Source organism: Poeciliopsis prolifica, unplaced genomic scaffold (genome assembly GCF_027474105.1).
Source record: "Poeciliopsis prolifica strain line A6 unplaced genomic scaffold, Auburn_PproV2 SCAFFOLD113, whole genome shotgun sequence".
Classification (NCBI taxonomy): Eukaryota; Metazoa; Chordata; class Actinopteri; order Cyprinodontiformes; family Poeciliidae; genus Poeciliopsis; species Poeciliopsis prolifica.
Window position 1 is genome coordinate 278,067 of NW_026562488.1, and position 18,968 is coordinate 297,034.

Below are 18,968 nucleotides of genomic sequence, written 5' to 3' on the forward strand. Positions count from 1 at the left end.
CAGGCAATCTCTCCGTACATTGCTGTGAGCAGCTGCTGAAAGACTTGTGAGGCTGGGCGTTCGCGCGCCGCGCACGGGGGGTGTGTTTGTGCGTGGATGGCAGGGTGCTGCGTGCACACATGGCAGACGTTATTTCTATTTAAACACCACCAGTGGTTGAAACACCTGTGCTGGCTGGAAGCCTGGAGACCTATAATGGATTTTACTGCGAGTCTGTTCGCAATGTGGAATTCACACCAGATGTGGCCCCAATTATTACATCAACAGAAGTCAGCCTGTCTGTTCTACTTTCTCTGCGGAAAACAACTTGAATTGAGAGGGCTTCGGTTTCTCACTTGCTTTGCAGGGGGTCTTTTGCTGCTCCGTCTTGTGTTTACCTGAATTTAAAAATTGGCACATTGGAGGGCATTTATTTCACAATGTGTGTGTTTAAAAGTAAATGTGCGGGTGCTGGGTGGCTCAGAGCATGTGCAGGGGGTACTGTTCTTGAAGCGGTGGTCCTGGCTTCAATTCCTGGTCTCAGGTCATTTGCTGCATGTCTTTCTCATATTCACTGTGTAATAAAGGCCGTTAAGGTCTTACAAATTGGCATTCCAAAAGACCACGCAACTCTTGAAAATGCTTTCATTTTCTTCACATTCCATCTGTCAGCTTCAATACTATTTATTAGGATTTCATGTGATTGACCAACAGAGTAGTTATTAACAGTAAAGTGGATGAATAGAAGTTTACTAGTTTATTCAATATTGAAAAAATCAGAAAAGTCCAAATTGCATTCATATCCAGGCTGCTTCACTCTGTTCAAATTCAAAACTAAGTTAGATTTCTACATTACTTACATAAATATTATACCTCAAAACTCTTTGATCCTTTGTACAACTTGATAGTATCATCTGTCCTCATTTAGATGCATTTTTGACAGCAAACACCAGAGTATGGCTTGTCACACATATTCATCCTGATGGTTGTTTTTATGCTAACCCGGCTTTAGAAAACAAGAGTCAAGTGTTGTTTGGAGCTGTGACCTTAAGAACTTTGTTGAAATACAGCTATTAAATGTGATCCCACCCAGCATTTATGTTGGTCAAGACAGGGATCAATAGTCTAACTGGCCGGACCCATGTATTGTTTAGCTTCAGATTAGGGAATCCTCAAAGGTCACTGAAAGCGCCTGTCTGTTTGCAAAGAGCATCAGTCCTGCAACGTGACTTTTATTTCATGGCAGTTCCTGAACAAGCTGCATAATATGAGGTAGGGTGACTGCAAGTCGACAAGCGAGTCGCTTTGGACGAGTTTCTGAAAGAGTTTTCCCCCTTTCATGCAAATAGCTGCTTACTTTCAAGTGATTGGAGGAAACCCCAGGTATTTACCCTCTCGGGAGGAAATTAGCACCCTGAAAGAAGGTCGGCGTTGCACCTGGCCTTCATTTCAATAATAAGGGTCATGAGAGTCTACACGTCGGGTGTTTGGAGAAGGATATTAGGGCTGAATATGAAGCATGTGATAAGTGGTGCCAGAAGCCACATTCTGTATGGTTCCCACACTTTATTATGTTGAAAGAGTTCCAAAACAGAAGGGAAATGTTGCATCTAGTTGGAGTTATCATCAGATCAGTCATGATCGTCATATTGTTAGACCAGATTAAAAACGCTGCCAAATAATGGCCATGTGCATCATCATTAGAGCATTATACTAGCACAAAAACCTTCACAACACCATGATTCTGCAGTGTAGATTATGTAGAACTCTTTGGCATTATACATTAGTCATATTATTGATTTAAAAGAAAATCTAAACAGTATTGACATCCTATTGAGTGACAAATAAACAATTAAATAGAAATGAGGAGGGTCTTTTTTATTTATTTATTATTATTATTATTATTTTTATTTTTTATTTTTATTTATTTTTTTTTTTTTTACATTTTCTGTCCTGCAGTGGAGCTTAAATGCAATGGACATGGACACAAAAACAAAACATAAAATAAGAGAGGTTGGGTCAAAAGCTACAGGGAGAAAGGAAGAAGAAGAAAACATAAAAAGACAATATGAATCTGCTTCCATACCTGCAGAAAGAGAGAAAACCGGGAAATGACAGTGACAAGCAACATACACATACGTGTGAAAGCAAAAGTCATCAAAAACTTTTCATCTCCATTTTTTGTGATTATTAATTCATTCAAAAATCACTTGATCACTCCTCATTTATTGATCATTCATCATATCTATGTGGGTTTTCATTGATACATTTACAGTGTCGAGTATGAAAAAGAGCATGTCACTGTAATAACACCCTAAATTTATAGTTAGGAGCAAAACGTTTCATGAAAGGTTGACCTTTTACAAAAACAAGATTTCTGCCCAGCAACAACAATAAACCATTGAATGAAATGAGAGTTGAGAATTTTATTCAAATATTAACATAATTTTTGCTGGAAAAATATACCATATTTAAATACTTTTACATCAAAATATGACCAAATCTAAAAATGTTATCTCAAAATCATGGTTTCGATGTGAGTGTGGATTCACACGTTACAGACAATAAAAAGATGTTATTGTTGACAGTCAGAAGACTGGAAGGAAAAGTCGTCTCTGCTCTTCTTCCAGTGATGGAGATGGAGTGCAGAACAGACTAAAGTGATTAGTTTTTATTATTTTCTCCAGACTCTGGGCTTCTGGATGATTTCATTAAAGTGTGTTGCAACTTGTTTCAACACAGAAGAGGTCAAAGCAACAGAAAACAGAATGCCTCCAGGGGACCAGAGGCAATTTAATACTATAGAAAATGTGTTTTTCTCAAGATATTATGAAAGAGACGCGTTTATTTCTAACCTGTGTTAGAGTGCATGCAGAGTATTTGATGACTGGGTGTTTACAGCGTGGTTAAACGCTGTAAATCCCAAACATACAAGAAGCAGGTAAGATCATTGATTTTTCAACAAATGTGAAATAATGCCATTTTCTGTTTCATGTTTGTTTTTCTGAACAAAAATATGACAAAATGTGTTGTAATATGTCCTTGAATGCACTTCCTGTCTCACACATTATAAATTGGTGTTGAATGAAATACATGTTAGATCTCAGAGACAGTGACTTTTAGAAAAATGAGAAAAGAGCCTTATTGTGAATAAAAATTCCTAGCATGTGGCCAAAGTTGTGCAATATTTTAGATAACTTTTAACATCCAGAGACACATAAAGATGATTACAGGTTTGAAGAACATGTTTAGGTTTAAAGGACTAATGTCCCAATAACAATCTGAGAAACTGATTCATGTGTCATCTCGAGTCGCACTGATTGTCTTCACAGGTCTGACTAAAAAACAATCAATCCTCCAGCTGCAGCTGATCCAGGAAGATAGAGATAGAGCACATCACACCAGTTCTACAGTCCTTCCACTGAGAGAATAGACTTTCAAATACGGCTGTTAGTTTATAAATCATACATTAAAGATCTGCTGCTGTTGTATCAACCTCTCAGATCTTCTGGTTCTGGTTCTGGTTCTGCTCTGCATCACGAACCAGAAACAAACATGGAGAAGCAGCATTCAGCTTCTGTGCTCCACAAATCTGGATCAAAAACTTCCAGGGAAATATCAAAGAGTGGAAACACTGAGTTCCTTTAAATCAAGGCTGAACTCCAGTATGTGACTAATAATAACTTTGCTCACTTTAATTAATGTGTATTTAATGATGATTTGACAAAACAGTATTTTTGACTAAATGTAATGTTTATTGTTTTTTTTTCCTAATTTAGTCATAGAAAGAGAAGAAAATGCATGTCATGACCTTCACTAGAAAGGAACTAACAGAGTAAAACTATGTATATTAATAAAGATATAGAAAAAAATACACAATAAATATATGGACAAAATATGTCTAAGTCCGGCATTTAATTTTGATGTAATACATACTGTATTTATCCATAAACAAGACTCAGACATAGTTTGAAAAGGAGTCGGAAGTCGGCAAACATATTTACTTCCACTTCCTATTCATACATAAATTGTGTGGTTGACCCAGGAATTTAAGGTTTGGTCTTTTGTCTTGTTTCAAGAAAAGCCATACATTTCGATACAACATATGCAATATATTATGTGTTATAATATAGATAAATTATGCTAACATTGTAACTTTGAATTGCCTTGTTGCTAAAATGGCCTATAAAAATGAACTTGACTTACCTTGACACCAGTAGACATCAGTAGTGGTGATCTTCACAAGAAAACCAAAATGACAGAAAAATGGAGATATGGTAGTTTTGAATGGCAAAACTAAAATGCTGGAACCAAATTACATCAAAATTACAAAATTATAAAAGCTTAGTGATATGAAACAGATACAGATTTATATTCATCTGTCTGAGGCATTTCAGTCTGTCTTTAATTTTTAACCTCACTGGTGATGTTAAATAAAACTAATTTATTATATTGACTATCTGAAAGAGAGTTTTGTTTGTCATTAATTCATCCTCAGAATATGATATTTATTCTTTCAAAAAGGTTTTAGTAAAATGAAAGTAGAAAACCGTGTGAAATGTGATGAAGTTCTGCACTAACACATGCTGCTGTAGAAAGAAATACTCAGACGTACAAATTCAAACGATTCCATGAACTTCCTTTCAGAAACGTATAATACGTGTTTTTAAAAAGGAATCTAGAGCCAGATGTCTTCTGATTCCAAAGTAGCTTTTGACTTGAAAAGGACCATCTAGTTTCTGTCAGTCTGTGGCTTCTTCTGGTGATGGAAGTGGATGTTATTATAATGAGCTCTTGGGTAAGAAGATGAGTTTCCTATCCATAATTATGACTCTTATGCTGGAGTTCGAAAGAGATGCGGTAACTCATCTCGGCTTTTTCTGCTATCATTGGAAACTTTTGCCAATGCGAACAAGAAGGTCTGAGTATCATTCTAAGTCTCCTCAACAAGCAGCAGGTGCTGCTGGGGGTTTTCCGTCATTCACAATGAGCAAATCTCCACTAAGACTGGAAATATATCCCACATGCACTATTTAACTCCCATCTGGTGGGTGTGTTGTTGTTTAAAATACTAAATAATAACATTGTAATTATGATAATGACATAGTCCAGCTTATGAGATGAGATGAGGAACGAAAATTGACATTTCATTTAAAAATGTAATATTTGCCCACTGGACCAACATGTCAAACAAAAAGTGAACAGGGCGAACGGGTGTTTGATTTAATCAATTGATTTAACGTCAGTTCTTTTTTTGTGATTCATGTTTGCCTTAAATGTGTGTAATGAGGGTCTTTAAATGTTTAAAACGTCATCAGGTTGAATTACTGAAAATCTGAGACTTGCAGAAAGCCAGTATTGTGATTTATTAAGCTTGGCTATGTTGTTTTAATAATAATAATAATAATAATAATAATAATAATAATAATAATTTTAATAATAATAATAACAATAATAATAGTAATAGTAATTATTATCTTAAACTCATCATGTCATTCAGATCTTTTGAATTCTGTAAACAGGCCGTTGTGATTTACAAAAACAGCGTTCCCATAATGGCAGAGAGGCAATCTCTCACCGGCTTGTTCATAAAGATCAATGATCCATCCACCTTTTATGCACATTTCATCCAGAATGCTAAAGGGTCACAACAAGGTCAGTCCAGTGAGAAAGACAAAGGTGTATGCCCGTGTTCACGCCTACGGCCCTTTTAGAATAAACCTCCAACTGAACAAGCATCGTGTTAGACTGGAGAGGAAACTGGTGCAGGCTTTTGACATAAACTATTCAAACTCCAATTTGCCCAGAAGGTGAAAAAACAATGATCAGAAAATTGAGAATTCTCCTCTGCAGCTGCAAGAAACATTTACTTATGTTTACATGGGTGAATGTAAAAATACATGCATGCTGTATGTTTATGAACAAGAAAATAGTTTTATATATCTCAGCATGATACAGTGTGTTTACAAGAATGAAATCATCTTCAAACCTTATAGTTCCAAGATGAACATATTTAATGTCTAGCTTAATTGACCTTTGGACTTTGACTGCAAAAAGGCAAAGGAGTTTGATTATCTATTATATTTTGTCCTGACATAATGATAACTTTGACAAATATGCAAAGCACATTTTTATAATTTTGATGTAACCAGCGACGTGATTGATTGTTTTACACTGTATTTTTGCAACAAATGCTGTCTGCATATTGCATCTAAGAGTTTGTCCAACACTAAGATATTACGCAGAAATAAAGAATGAAAACAGCCAGAATCATGCTCTTTGTTATGACCAATAAGGGACTTACTCCACAAAAATAACAATTATTAAGATATGCCATGTTGAGAACCCTGGAGTACAGTTATAATCTCACCACAGGACTGTTTCTGTATTAAATAAGCACTATTACATCATGAGGGGCTTTTAACACAAGTGCATGTCATCGTTCAGCTAGAGTCCCCAGCTGATTAAAACAGAAACCCAACAGCTCGCCTCTGACCAATTCTGTTTGTTTTAATGGCATAGAGAAGCAAAGCTGTTTTTAACACCACAAAGAAAATCAGTCATCAGTTCATTTTGAATACTAATATAAAAAACAAAACTCCCATTAGATACTGAAATTTCTCCGATTTTTTTTTTTGTCACAGAATTATGAATCAGGCTCTATATTAGAATCGAGACTGCTTTTCTTTAGAAGCTAAAAATAAGACGTGTGTGTGTGTCTGTCAGCTCTTTTTAAGGCGATGTTAAACACAAAGAGCCCTTTTTGTAATGTTAATGCAATTAGCAACCTTAAACCTGTGACTGGTCATGGTACACTGCTGTAACTTCTTTTGTCTGGGCTTTTTTTGTCACACTTTAATGTTTCACTTCAAATACGTTTTAATGTCAGACAAAAATAACCTGAGTAATTACAAAACAGCAGTTTTCAAATGATCATTTCTCTCACTGCTTTCCTTATAGCTGCTCCCTGGACTTTGTGACTGTTTGTGTCACCACTGCCATCAAGCATTTTAGATTGAGGGGTGAATTTTGTCCAACTCTTATTTGGAAAACTGTTTTAATAAACCACACTTGGGAAATTTTGCATATCATGGGCTTTGTTACACGACTGCCAGATTGTGTTTGTGTTTTTTTGTCCCTGGTTTTTCTACAGATGAACTATGGAAGGTGGTGCCAATTTGAGATTTGATGGAGAATTTGGACGCAGGACTATATTTCTTTCTGTTAGTCACACTTGGTCAGTTAGCTGGTGCCGTCTAGTTTTTGCGTAGACAACAGTTAGATCTTGCTTGGTTTCATTTGTTTGATTTGGCGCAGTACAATGTACATTAGGACCTAAGTGTGGACTTTAAATAGACCTCTTCAAAGCTTTGTTTCAGAGATTTTAGGTCTTTCATAAAGCAAAGTCTGAGGTCAGAAACTGATCTTTGGGCGTCATCTGATTGTTGTCCGAGGTCCAACAGATGAACTTTTACAAGCGGAGCATTATGGATTTCCTTATGATGCTTCATTTGATTTATACAGTAGAAATCATACAAATAAAAAGACACAAGGACATTATTTTTTCCACTGTTGTAAGTTACCTGGAATTCAAAAGTTTACATACATTGGATCGATATGAGGGATTTCAAAATGTATAACTTGTGTCAAACCTTTTCGGCTTCCTGACACACAAAAAGTTTGGTCAAATTCAACAATGAGGACAAAACGAGTCTGTGTCTTTATTCGGCGAATGCAATTATCTGGTATGTAAAACTTCTTTTTAAATTATTTTTGGAGTTATTTCAAATGAAAACCAAGATGGAAAAGGCAGAGAGAAAGTGGGGACAAAAGTTGAAAGGGAAAGAAGAGTGGAAGAGAGAACGAAGGGTCGCAAGAATACAAGTGAACACCCTGGAAGTCTGCTCCTACACCGGCAGATCGAGAGAAACAAAGAGAAACCACAGCAACAAATATGACATCACAGAAACACATACAGTACAAGTTTAAACAAATAGTATCTAGTGGCGGCCAGAGCCTACTGTAGAATGAATCAAATGGACAAGTTCTCCAAAGACCTGCTAACAAAGCGATTACTTGACTCGGGTGCATTGAAGCAGACACACATCCTTTAGTTGTGGGACACCAGCCCTGGAGGCCGGGGACTGAAAACCTTGAACTGGACCACGTCAGTCACACATAAACGGCCCTTCGACAACGCCGATGAGTCAAACTGTAAGGAATGAGTGCAGAAGTGTAAGTGTGTTTTTTACTGTGTTTCATTAGCTGGTTTTGGTTTACTGTCAGTGACCTCAGAGGGCTGCTACGACTCTCATTCCAGGTCTTAAGATATGTTACGCCACCACATACATATTCATATAAACACACTTACCCCATTTTGCGCGGCTGATATAAGGGGAGTAGCCTAGAATTACTCTAAATTAAAGACTCTTTCCTCTTCTCCTCATTTATTCATGGCTTTTCTTTTCTTTTTTTTTTCTTTTTTGCTTCTTCGCTCCAAGCGTTGACTGTAGCATTGGTGCAATATGAAGAAAAGCTCGAGGGTGTATGTGTGTGTGTATATGTCAATATGCGTGTGTGTGTGCAACAAAAGCCAGAGGCGTCATCTCCACTGAACTCTTGAGTGCCATCTTTCAAACACAGCACGACATAAAAGCAATCCCTAAAAAATATAATAAAAAAATAAAGAGAAAAACTCTTAGGTGACTGTCACATCTTTTTCAAACCGTTAACACAATGACAGTCCTATCAGTTTCCAGCAAAACTATCACAATCTACTGCATTTAGTGAATTAAGACAGATGCAAGCATCCATTTCCTGAGGGGAAAGCTTAACACACACAGACATGCTTCTGACAGGAAGAAATTACATTGAGATGTGTTTTATTTTATTTATTTGTTTTTTTATGTCAAACAGACAATAAAAAGTAAAATACAGAATAATACCAATAAAACTAATAGCCATGGCAACACAGATGTAAATTTACATAATTTGTTTATATAAAAACTCTTTCTGTTTTTTTTGATGCATTGTTTTATTTCCTTCTAATTTTCTTCTCTTAATTATGATCTCTCCATTACAAAAATATTTTTTTGTATACTGACAGTTTCTTACTCTGAACATGAATTGTACAGTTTTGAATTGCACGAGGTCTGAGAATTTCACACAGTGCTGGACGCGTAATAGACAACGTGCCCTCATTGAACCCTCAATGAGTCCTCATTGAGCCCTCATTGAACCCTCATTAAACCCTCATTGAGTCCTCATTGAGCCCTCATTGAACCCTCATTAAACCCTCATTGAGTCCTCATTGAGCTCTCATTGAACCCTCATTGAGTCCTCATTGAGTTCTCATTGAGTTCTCATTGAGTTCTCATTGAACCCTCATTGAGTCCTCATTGAGTCCTCATTGAGTCCTCATTGAGTCCTCATTTAGCCCTCATTGAGTCCTCATTGAACCCTCATTGAGTCCTCATTTAACCCTCATTGAGTCCTCATTTAGCCCTCATTTAGTCCTCATTAAGTCCTCATTGAGCCCTCATTGTGTCCTCATTGAGTCCTCATTGAGTTCTCATTGAGTCCTCATTGAGCCCTCATTGAACCCTCATTGAGTCCTCATTTAGCCCTCATTGAGTCCTCTTTGAACCCTCATTGAACCCTCATTGAGTCCTCATTTAGCCCTCATTGAACCTTCATTGAGCCCTCATTGAGCCCTCATTGAGTTCTCATTGAACCCTCATTTAGTCCTCATTGAGTCCTCATTGAGCCCTCATTAAGTCCTCATTTAGTCCTCATTTAGTCCTCATTGGGCCCTCATTGAGTCCTCATTTAGTCCTCATTGAGCCCTCATTGAGTCCTCATTGAGTCCTCATTTAGTCCTCATTGAGTCCTCATTGAGTCCTCATTTAGTCCTCATTTAGTCCTCATTGAGCTTGACTCTGTATAGACTCTGTATGTAAACCAGATGCTCCTGAAGCTCAAATGGTGTTTGGTGTGAATGCACTATAATGACTGACTGTATCAAATGCTTTGTTGAGATCAAGAAATACACCAATTGCAACTTTTCATTTATCCATACAGTCTACAATTTCTTCTGTTAAATGCATTGATGTCAATCTGTTTTCTCTGAAACCATACTGACATATTTTTGTTTGTGTTCCTTTGAAAATCTTCTCAGAGCATGAAAGTGTGAGATGAAGGTAGATTGCATCCGGCTGTGCTGGGAGTCCCTGGCTTAACTCTCCAGAGCTGTCATGATTGCCAGTAAGACTTCGCTCAATAGATTTGACTAAATTAAGAAAAAATAAACACATCACATCTTGCTTCCTGCTGATCAATTTTAGTCGCAGCGATCAATTTTGTCTTCCCCAGATGGACTCGGACCGAGTGCGCTTTATGAGTTTGTGCTGTGGAAAAGCATCTGAAGGGCGAAACATGATGAGATTTTTCTGTTTGCTGCCAGCAAACAGAGAATAAGAGCCTGTAGAAGAACAGTTTATCACTCAACGGCTCTCTTCAATGACAAAATGTGGAGTGGAAATTACTGAGTGGGGCAATGCCGATTCACAACTTGTTCAAAAACAGAAAATAAAGTTGTGCAACATTTTGCTGACTGACTTGCGGTGTATTCATAGAACAACATTCTGTAATCCGCCTGTGATGCCATAGTTAGAGTGAAATTTAAAGTTTCTATTCATTTTTGGGATAAAGCTGTTTTGACCAACTGCTCAGTGAAAAATGGAGGCAGGCCGGCGGGAAGTTCTCAGGTTTCCTTGGAAATAGATCTGATTGATTTGGAGATTGTTACAAATGAGGATCGTAGAAGACTTTTTTTGTGTTAGCTGTCAAGTTGTGAACATAGCGTGCTAAATTTTAAGTGTACGTATGATATATAAAAGAAAAAAGGGACACAATGCTTTGTCATTAGTTATCAGCATGATGACACGTAGATAACAAGGTGAGAAAAAAGCCCTTATCAAAAAAAAAAAAAGTGAGGGAGAGGGAAGTAGGTCAGTCAAGCTAGCTTGACTTTTATAAACTTTATATGTAGATGTGATGCAGAATTCTGCTTATTTATGTTCAGTAAAAAAAATAATAAGATGACCAACACAACATATTTCTGACAGAATAGCAGTAAAGCAGATCACTTATTAATAATTGCAAAATAAACATCATCCTGAAAAGCAAAATTGTAACACACTCGATGTTTGGGCGGTCAAAATGGCAAGTTAAAGAATTGTCTGTTTGCCTTGTGGTTTTGGCGCAGAAACAATAACATGCAAAGTGTCTCTTGGAAAATCGTTCGATCTCTTTTCCTTTATTATCCTTTCGCCTGTTGTGTGTGAATGGTGGTGTGTGTCTTTAACCATTCCATCAGTGTGCTTTCTCTCAGTACTTTTGACAATGAATGATCATAAACATGCTAACGTCTCATCTGGGATTTCATTTTTATATTTCCCCACGTTTCCTTTTATTATATTGCTGGTCCCCGTTTGGGTCAGTCGGGGTGATCTTTATGAAGATTAATTAATTTGAAGCTGTGATCAAACCAGGATAACTCTGTGGCTAACTTTGCTGTTAGAAAATATTTATTTCAGTCACCTACACAGAAACCCAAAATTATTCATAGCTTCACTCTTAACGGCAGGAAAAATATGTTCCAGATAAAAAAAATAAAAAATAATAATAATAAACTATGGATATGTGGACATATCTTAACAACAAACTGAATATTTATTGGTATTTCCTGATTTAGATAGAAGTCACATTTGTGTACATTCAACTTCTCAGTCCTTACTGGTCATTGTAAAATTGCAAACTATAAATTTAATGGCTCATATCTTAATAGTGGGGCACAAGGAATGAAGACAAGAAAGGTGTATGCACAATGGCAAGGAGAGTAGAGAAATAAAGGAGAGAAAAAGAGGGAGAAGAAAAATACTGAATAAAAAACTCGAAGATACAAAAGCTGCAGAAGAATCGAAGGAGAGAAGCAAGAAAGACAAGAAGGTCTGGATGAGAATCCGAGGAAAAAAAGAATAAGGAATTATGTCAGGAAGGGCAATATTTTGACAATGAGATCATTTTACCGATCTTATTTTGTTTCTTCTATACATATCCAGATCTTAGAGCGACTGGAATTCATCCAGACAGTGTAGGATATCTGTGGTTGACGTAGCGATCGGGTCTCATCAAACCAGATTTATGACTCACTTCTGTGAAGTTCTAGACATCATGACCTCCACAAACAGTCTGAATTATCTCACTCTCTTGTTTTTTTTGGACAGACTTCCAATTTCTGTATATTTTCGGTCTCTTTCCCTCGTCTTCTGTTTCACCATCCGCTTTAAGTCATTTTAACCACCATGCCTCCTTACTTCCAGGCAGTTATTACCACTCTAATTAATTCCACACGCTAACGCTGGTCAGGCCCTGGTGTCGCTTACTCTCGCATGTTTCACCCAAACATCCAAGCCTTCGCTCTTTCCCTCTCTCTCCCTCCCCATTCCTCGGTAATTGCACCCAACCGCTCCCAGCCAGAACAATTAAGTTCCCATCAAAGTAAAGGCAGAAGCCTTGGAGCTGGAACACCGTAGACTAGTGGCGGTCCTGGAAAGGCTTGCAGAGCACAGATGTAGACATGACATAAAGGCTCCCTCTGACTGCATGGGAGCAGTAAACGAGTGCTGCAGGAAGTCTCTGAGGGACCTTTTGTTTCACACGTGTCGCTGGGGAACGCAGCCATGTGGTGATGCATTGATTTACTGTTTGTGCTACAAAGTGCACATATGCTCACGTTTCCAACCAAAAAAAATGGCACATTTGCTGAAATGCTGCATTGAAGGATCCAAAAAACTTGACCTACGCAGAATTAAATATTGCAACAAAAGATCTACTGACAGATGTTATGTTTGACATTATCTTTTAAAGGATGCCAAGTTTGTAAAGATGTTGTTTTCTTTTGTGGTTGATTTAAATGTACAGATAGCTACATAAAATAAACAACGAAACCCCACCAGAAAATTTCATGTTGCAGTTTTCTTTCTCTGTGTCACTTAATAGCTGAAAGTCGAGTTGTAGTTACTGTACTTTCATTTCCTTTACAAGCTTGATTTCTACATCCTTAGCATAATTATTTTTCACACCATATAAAGTGCAATAGATGTACATATTAGTCCTATTCAATTAATTTCTTTTCCCTCTAAACCAGGGGTGTCAAACTCCAGTCCTCAAGGGCCGCTGTCCTGCAGTTTTTTGATGTGCCACAGGTACAAAACACAGGAATGAAATGGCTTAATTACCTCCTCCTTGTATAGATCACTTCTCCAGAGTCTTGCTAATGACCTAATTATTCTATTCAGGTGTGATGCAGCAGAGGCACATCTAAAAGTTGCAGGACATCGGCCATCGAGGACTAGATGTTGACACCCCTGCTCTATAGTATAGCTGTTACTTTACAATGTCAGCCACCGTTTCTAGACACAGAAATAGGATTTAAAAGGTTAGCTACTGAATTTTTCCCTGTGTGTAAAGACTGCTGCTCCCCTCTAACTCTCCTTATGTTTTTCACATTTTTTGTCCTATTTTTACAAGCCAGTATTTTAGGGAAACATTCAAATGTACATTATTATCTGAGTGTATGTATGAGAAAAGTTTGCATCTCATTTATAAGAAAAAACAGAAAACAAAATTTCCTCAGAACCAAAAAGTTCCACTTTCCAAGTTCTCAATTTTGAGTTGTTCACTTAACCAAACAATTACTTTATTTGTTTGTTTTCGAGTTGACTTTAAACTCTTGGTCAGAAATGATTTTTTTTTTTTCAAAATTTATATTATTACCTTAAAATGCTGTTAATACAGAAAATAAAAATGAAAAAATAAAATATTCACAAAAAATATTTCTTTGGGTGGATGAACAAACTACTGCCTGAGATCAGTCGGCTGTTAGCGATCTATCAGCAGCAATTATTAAGTGAGGAACAGGACAGACTTGCTGTCAGTCATGTAAGTCAAAGCAAAGCTATTATTTGCAAAGTGTATTCACGGACTGAATGGCTTTTTCTTCAGTTCCTCCGCTGGCACTGCTAAAACTTACAGTTCTAAAATGGAAGAAAATCAATGTCATCATTCACAGCTTCTCCTTTTGTTCGTCGAAAATCCAAACACACATGAGAAAAACCAGCCTGTCTGTGACGATTTCAGTCGAGTGAAGTGCTCCGCTTTAGCATTGGCGTTTTGAATCCTAGTTATCTTAAGTTTTATTTTGGATTTTACTTTTTATTTATGTTGTAAAAGATGTTATTTTGGCAATAGTGGCCTTTAACGAACTGCAGATAGACAGGAAATAAGATGGAGGGAGAAGGGGAAGGCAAACGGTCTGGACTGGGACGAACCCATCTAGAGCCGCGGCCTCTGCACACAGCGTGCGCTCACTGAGCCACCCAGCACCACACAACTTCACAGTTTGACTGGAGCTTTTACGAGTGGTTTTTTAAACACGCTGACTCATTTAGACATTTTTCACATGAAGCAGCTACTACCAGTAACCCACCACCACTAGTTTTAAAGATGTGGAAAGAAATGATATCATGGGATTTTTCTTTATTTCTTTACTTTGCCCTCCCCTAAAAGTCACATATCGACACTAACCTCACTTTCAGTCTGCGACAGTTGGCTGGAAATGATACAGTTTTAAGAGATTCAGTCATAAAAATAACTATGTATTTAAGAATTTAAGCCTATGAGAGAAGGTCTGTAAAGAGATCCTGCCCTGCCTTTTGGTAGCTCCAGCTCCACGAATAGATTTACAGGCTTTCATTAAAGTAGCTAGCGGTTATGCAGGGCAGAGGCTCTTGGACAGCCATCTGTGTGTGTATGTGTGAGTCGGACTTTATGTGGCTCTAGGTGTGTGTCTGTGCGTGTGTGTGTGAAAAGCTAGGCCCCAGATTGCTTCCAGAAGCGGAGTTCCACAGCCTGCTGTTTCATTTCAGCTACAAAGTAACCGCAATGCTACACAGAGTGCAGAGTTGCATCCCCCCCTCCTGCAGCTCTCCTCTCTGTATTGTCCAACCTTTCTCTCCCTTCTACTTCTTCTTTCATGGTTAGAGTTCGATCACGAATCAACAGCTGTGTAATTTCATTTCTCTCCATTTTGGGATTTCAGTGGGAAGGGGAGCCAGACTGATCCAATTTCAAACAACTTTGAATTCAAACCAGTAGATTTTCCCAGCTGAAGCTTCAACTCCAGAGGTTGGCCTGTGAAATCCCAACATTTCCTCACTGCTACATTTCCTCCAGTTTTTCCTTCTTCTTCTTTTGCATAGTATCATCAACTAAATAAAGACTTCTTAATTCAATTGAATTTATTTTGTTTTTTATTTGAGTAATTTAGCTGAAAATACACATTCATTTCAACTGCACAAAAAGACTAGTTTGTTTCTGAGTTTGACATTAACTCAGTTTCAATGTAAAACTTACATTCACTGAAAAAATTGACTTTTTGTGATGGATTAATGCAACATTTGAGGTAAATGCTTACTTGATGTATTTTAAGACACACATTGCTACTCTGTGTGTCACCTCAAAAAAAACCTAAAGAAATAGGCCAACTGAGCCCTCCACGTTTAATTTCAATTTCTCGATGCTTGAAGGTTTCTGCAGTGCAGCGCAGTCACAGATTTTCTATCCGTGTATGTTTCAGTGGAAAGTGATTACAAATTATTTGCAGGAAATTCCCCAATTTACTGTTACTTACTGTTACTAGAGCACAGGTAAAATTTTGAAAGGTAATGTAGCTTGGAAATCTGAAACACACAGGCACAATCCTACTTGTCACAATGTTGGCCACCTTTACCAAGCAGCTAATGCAGCAGCTGCATTTATTGTACTGGTTTGGCTCTACAGCTAGAACAGTAAAGCATAGACTTTATCTGTAGTATCACAGCAGATAGGTTTTATGAATCTGACATTAGTATGTTAAAGTAGTGCTGAATCGTTTTCCATATGTGCAGATGAATGCATGTTTTGCTATATTTGCTGTTTGAACTACTAAAATAGGAAGTTCTATGTTTCTTTAGAGGTTCTCAAGTAATTGTTGCTCTTCATGACTGTGGTCCATAACTCCTGTGAACAACCTCTGGGGTCCTGCTGAAGGACAGCTGCTTATTCGTCAGATGTCTTGACCAGTCAGATGAACATGTAATCACGTAGATCCATAGATCCAACAGAACATGTTGTAGTCGACCATCTGCTCTGTTCTTTACTTTGCAAGCAGAAAACAGGCCCTTTCATGATAACGTTAGGATAGTGCGTGTGCATGCTTGCGCGTGCGTGTGTGTGTGCGTGTGGGCGTGCATGTGTGTGTGTGTGCTTGACTGTTTACACCCCAGACATTCTGAGGCCTGACATTGATTCTGCACACTTCAGATTTCCAGATGTGGTTAATTCAAAGCAGTACCTGGCAGGTTTTTAACAAACACACAACTACACACTGCAGGTTCTCGGTACTGTTTATTGTGAGCTCTTCCTGCGCTGCCTAATTAATACCGTGTGTGTTACCGGATGTGGACGGGTGAATTACTCCACCGCTTGACTCTCTCTTCAGCTGAACATTCCCTGATGCTTCAACTGAAGCATTAAGGAATTGGGTAATTTGATTCACAGATTGGATGACAGGAGCAGAGAAAGATGAGGAAAAGGATGAGGAAGGAGGGAGAAAGAAAAAACGCAGTGAAAGTTGCATGGGTGTCTCCTGAGAGTTTTTAGTAACAGGGTGAAAGTGAGCTTGAGACAATAACTGCAGGAAACTGAGATTCTGTCGGTCCAAAGGACTGAAGCTCGGATCGATCAGAACTCACTCAGGTCCGCCTGGGCTCGGGGTAAGTGCTTGGTAACATTTCGTGTGCAGCGCCTACATGAGGCGTATTGACACATTATGCAAAGTGACATTGAACAGTCACAGCTGATGGACTATTTATAATTTTAAGTGCCTTGCCTCAAGATATATCAATTCTCAATGTTAACGCAGTGGCTAAACTTTAACCTCTTATGACAAAAAGATGACAGAAAGTTTTAAAGGGACAGTGTAATGTAAAATCAACTTCTTTCAGCTTTACATCATGTTATAATGTTATTGCTCCATGAAAAACATGCATCTTTGAAGAATCCTTTAATCTCCCATAGCAACCTTTCAGCTGTGCAAAATGCCTGGGTGGGACTAGGCGCATCTCCTCCTCAGAGCTTCAGTTTCCAAGCTTCTGAGCTTCAGCCTCAGAACTGGACTCACGGAGTGATCGCCACACTATGAAAAGCACAGCAAGGAGATGGTGAGTTCACAGGCTGTAGGAGATAGAAATGATGGCAATTACTTGGAGAGGTCTTACTTGTTGAACAGGAGTTTGTTGCTTTGGGAGGGTTAACTGAAGTGTACGGGGTCCTTGCTTCATTGTGGGTCCAGGAGGAACAGCGTTGGCCACGGGAATCTGGAAGGAGTGCATCAGAGGGTGGACAGGTAAGTTCAGTCGAAGTGGAGACAGAGGAGCGGTGACAGCCAGTCGGAGAATCCAGGAGAAACCTGCAATCAAACGGAGGAGGTGAGTCTGGAAACTGGGGCAACCAGTGGGTACGTTCCACAGAGTTAGGTGGGAGGTCTTGATCAGAAAACCAGGCTGACCGTCATAAGGAGGATCCAGGGCATCTCAGGAGTGAAACACCTGAGGACAGGAGACAACAAGAAAATCACTCGGAGATCAAAACAACAATGAGAACCGAGACCAGCTCTCAGAGGCTCAACGGTACCGTTACTGGCCAACACTCAGGCATCCAAGTTCCGGCAGTCAGCTCCTCTTGTACTCCTCGCCTGATGAGCAGATTGATCTCAGGTGCGCAGGATGACGACACACCACTCTGGAGAGAGGTGAGTCTGGTGCTATCTGGTGGCTGAACGGTGAGTAGCAGTTGACAGAATCCCACAAGGAAAACCAAAGAACCCTGGAACACAACAATGAAATGTTATAAAATGGCACTTATATGCTTGGAAAACACATATTATTTTTCTTTATACAGCTAATACCTTCAACTGTACTAAATCTAAACACATAATGTTTGAATCATCCCAAAATGAGAGACCAATTTCCACAGAATTTAACATAACATGTCTAGTAAATACTGACCTGAACACTAAAAAAAGGGTAAAACATTCAAGTGGTTGAATACTTTCTGTAGGCTTGTGCTGCACCAAAAGGAAGCGTCAAAGTTTGTGGCTGTTTGCCAGTCAAAACTCATTTTTAAATTTTCTGTCATCTGCCATTGTTTTTTTTTTCTCCAAAAAATAATACTCTGAATCCTGCCGAATACATAATTCTTGCCAGAGTGTAGAACAGAGCGCTGACAGCTGAACTGACAAGCAGTCTTTAGGAAGCCGTCTCCTTCATTGTTCAGACTCAGAATCTCAAACATAGATACATGCTATCAAATTTAAAGTGCTGGCCTTCGTTGCCAGGCTCCATGATAGTAGCTGACATCACACACTCAGAGAAAGCGGAATGGGATTTGAGAGACAGACGTCACTTTGACAGGAAATATTATGACATATTATTACTTGAACATCTTTCTATTTGTGACTTGTCTTCCTCTCCATACGGTGACGGACTCAAATAAAATCATCCTAAAATGAGAAATGTGGGGTAAACACAAAGTATTTCTCTTTTAATAACAAAACTTTCAGCATTCTCTTTAAATTTATAGTAATCGCCTGTTACTTTGTTGTCGCAGCACCGATGTGACAGGCGATCAAAGTATGTACATCCACACAAAGACCGAAATATAAAATATGTGCAAACTGAATTCAGAATGACATATTGATAAATTATGCATTTATTAAAAATGACTAATTACAGCAAGAGTTCTTAAGTAAAACTGACTTAATTTATGTTCTTGTTGCTAAAAAGAACATAAATTCTTTTTACCTGAACTCTTGCTTTGCATTTTTC

General features: G+C 38.2%; 1 long non-coding RNA gene across 1 annotated transcript; it reads right to left on the bottom strand.

The window, feature by feature from the left end:
* Window positions 1-17,196: 17,196 nt before the first annotated feature.
* Window positions 17,197-17,960, bottom strand: LOC129354614 (uncharacterized). Its single transcript, XR_008605171.1, has 4 exons — window positions 17,776-17,960; window positions 17,651-17,690; window positions 17,361-17,551; window positions 17,197-17,278 (listed from the first exon to the last, which is right to left on the bottom strand). It is a non-coding gene; the product is annotated as an uncharacterized LOC129354614 (long non-coding RNA).
* Between the last annotated feature and the right edge of the window lie 1,008 nt (window positions 17,961-18,968).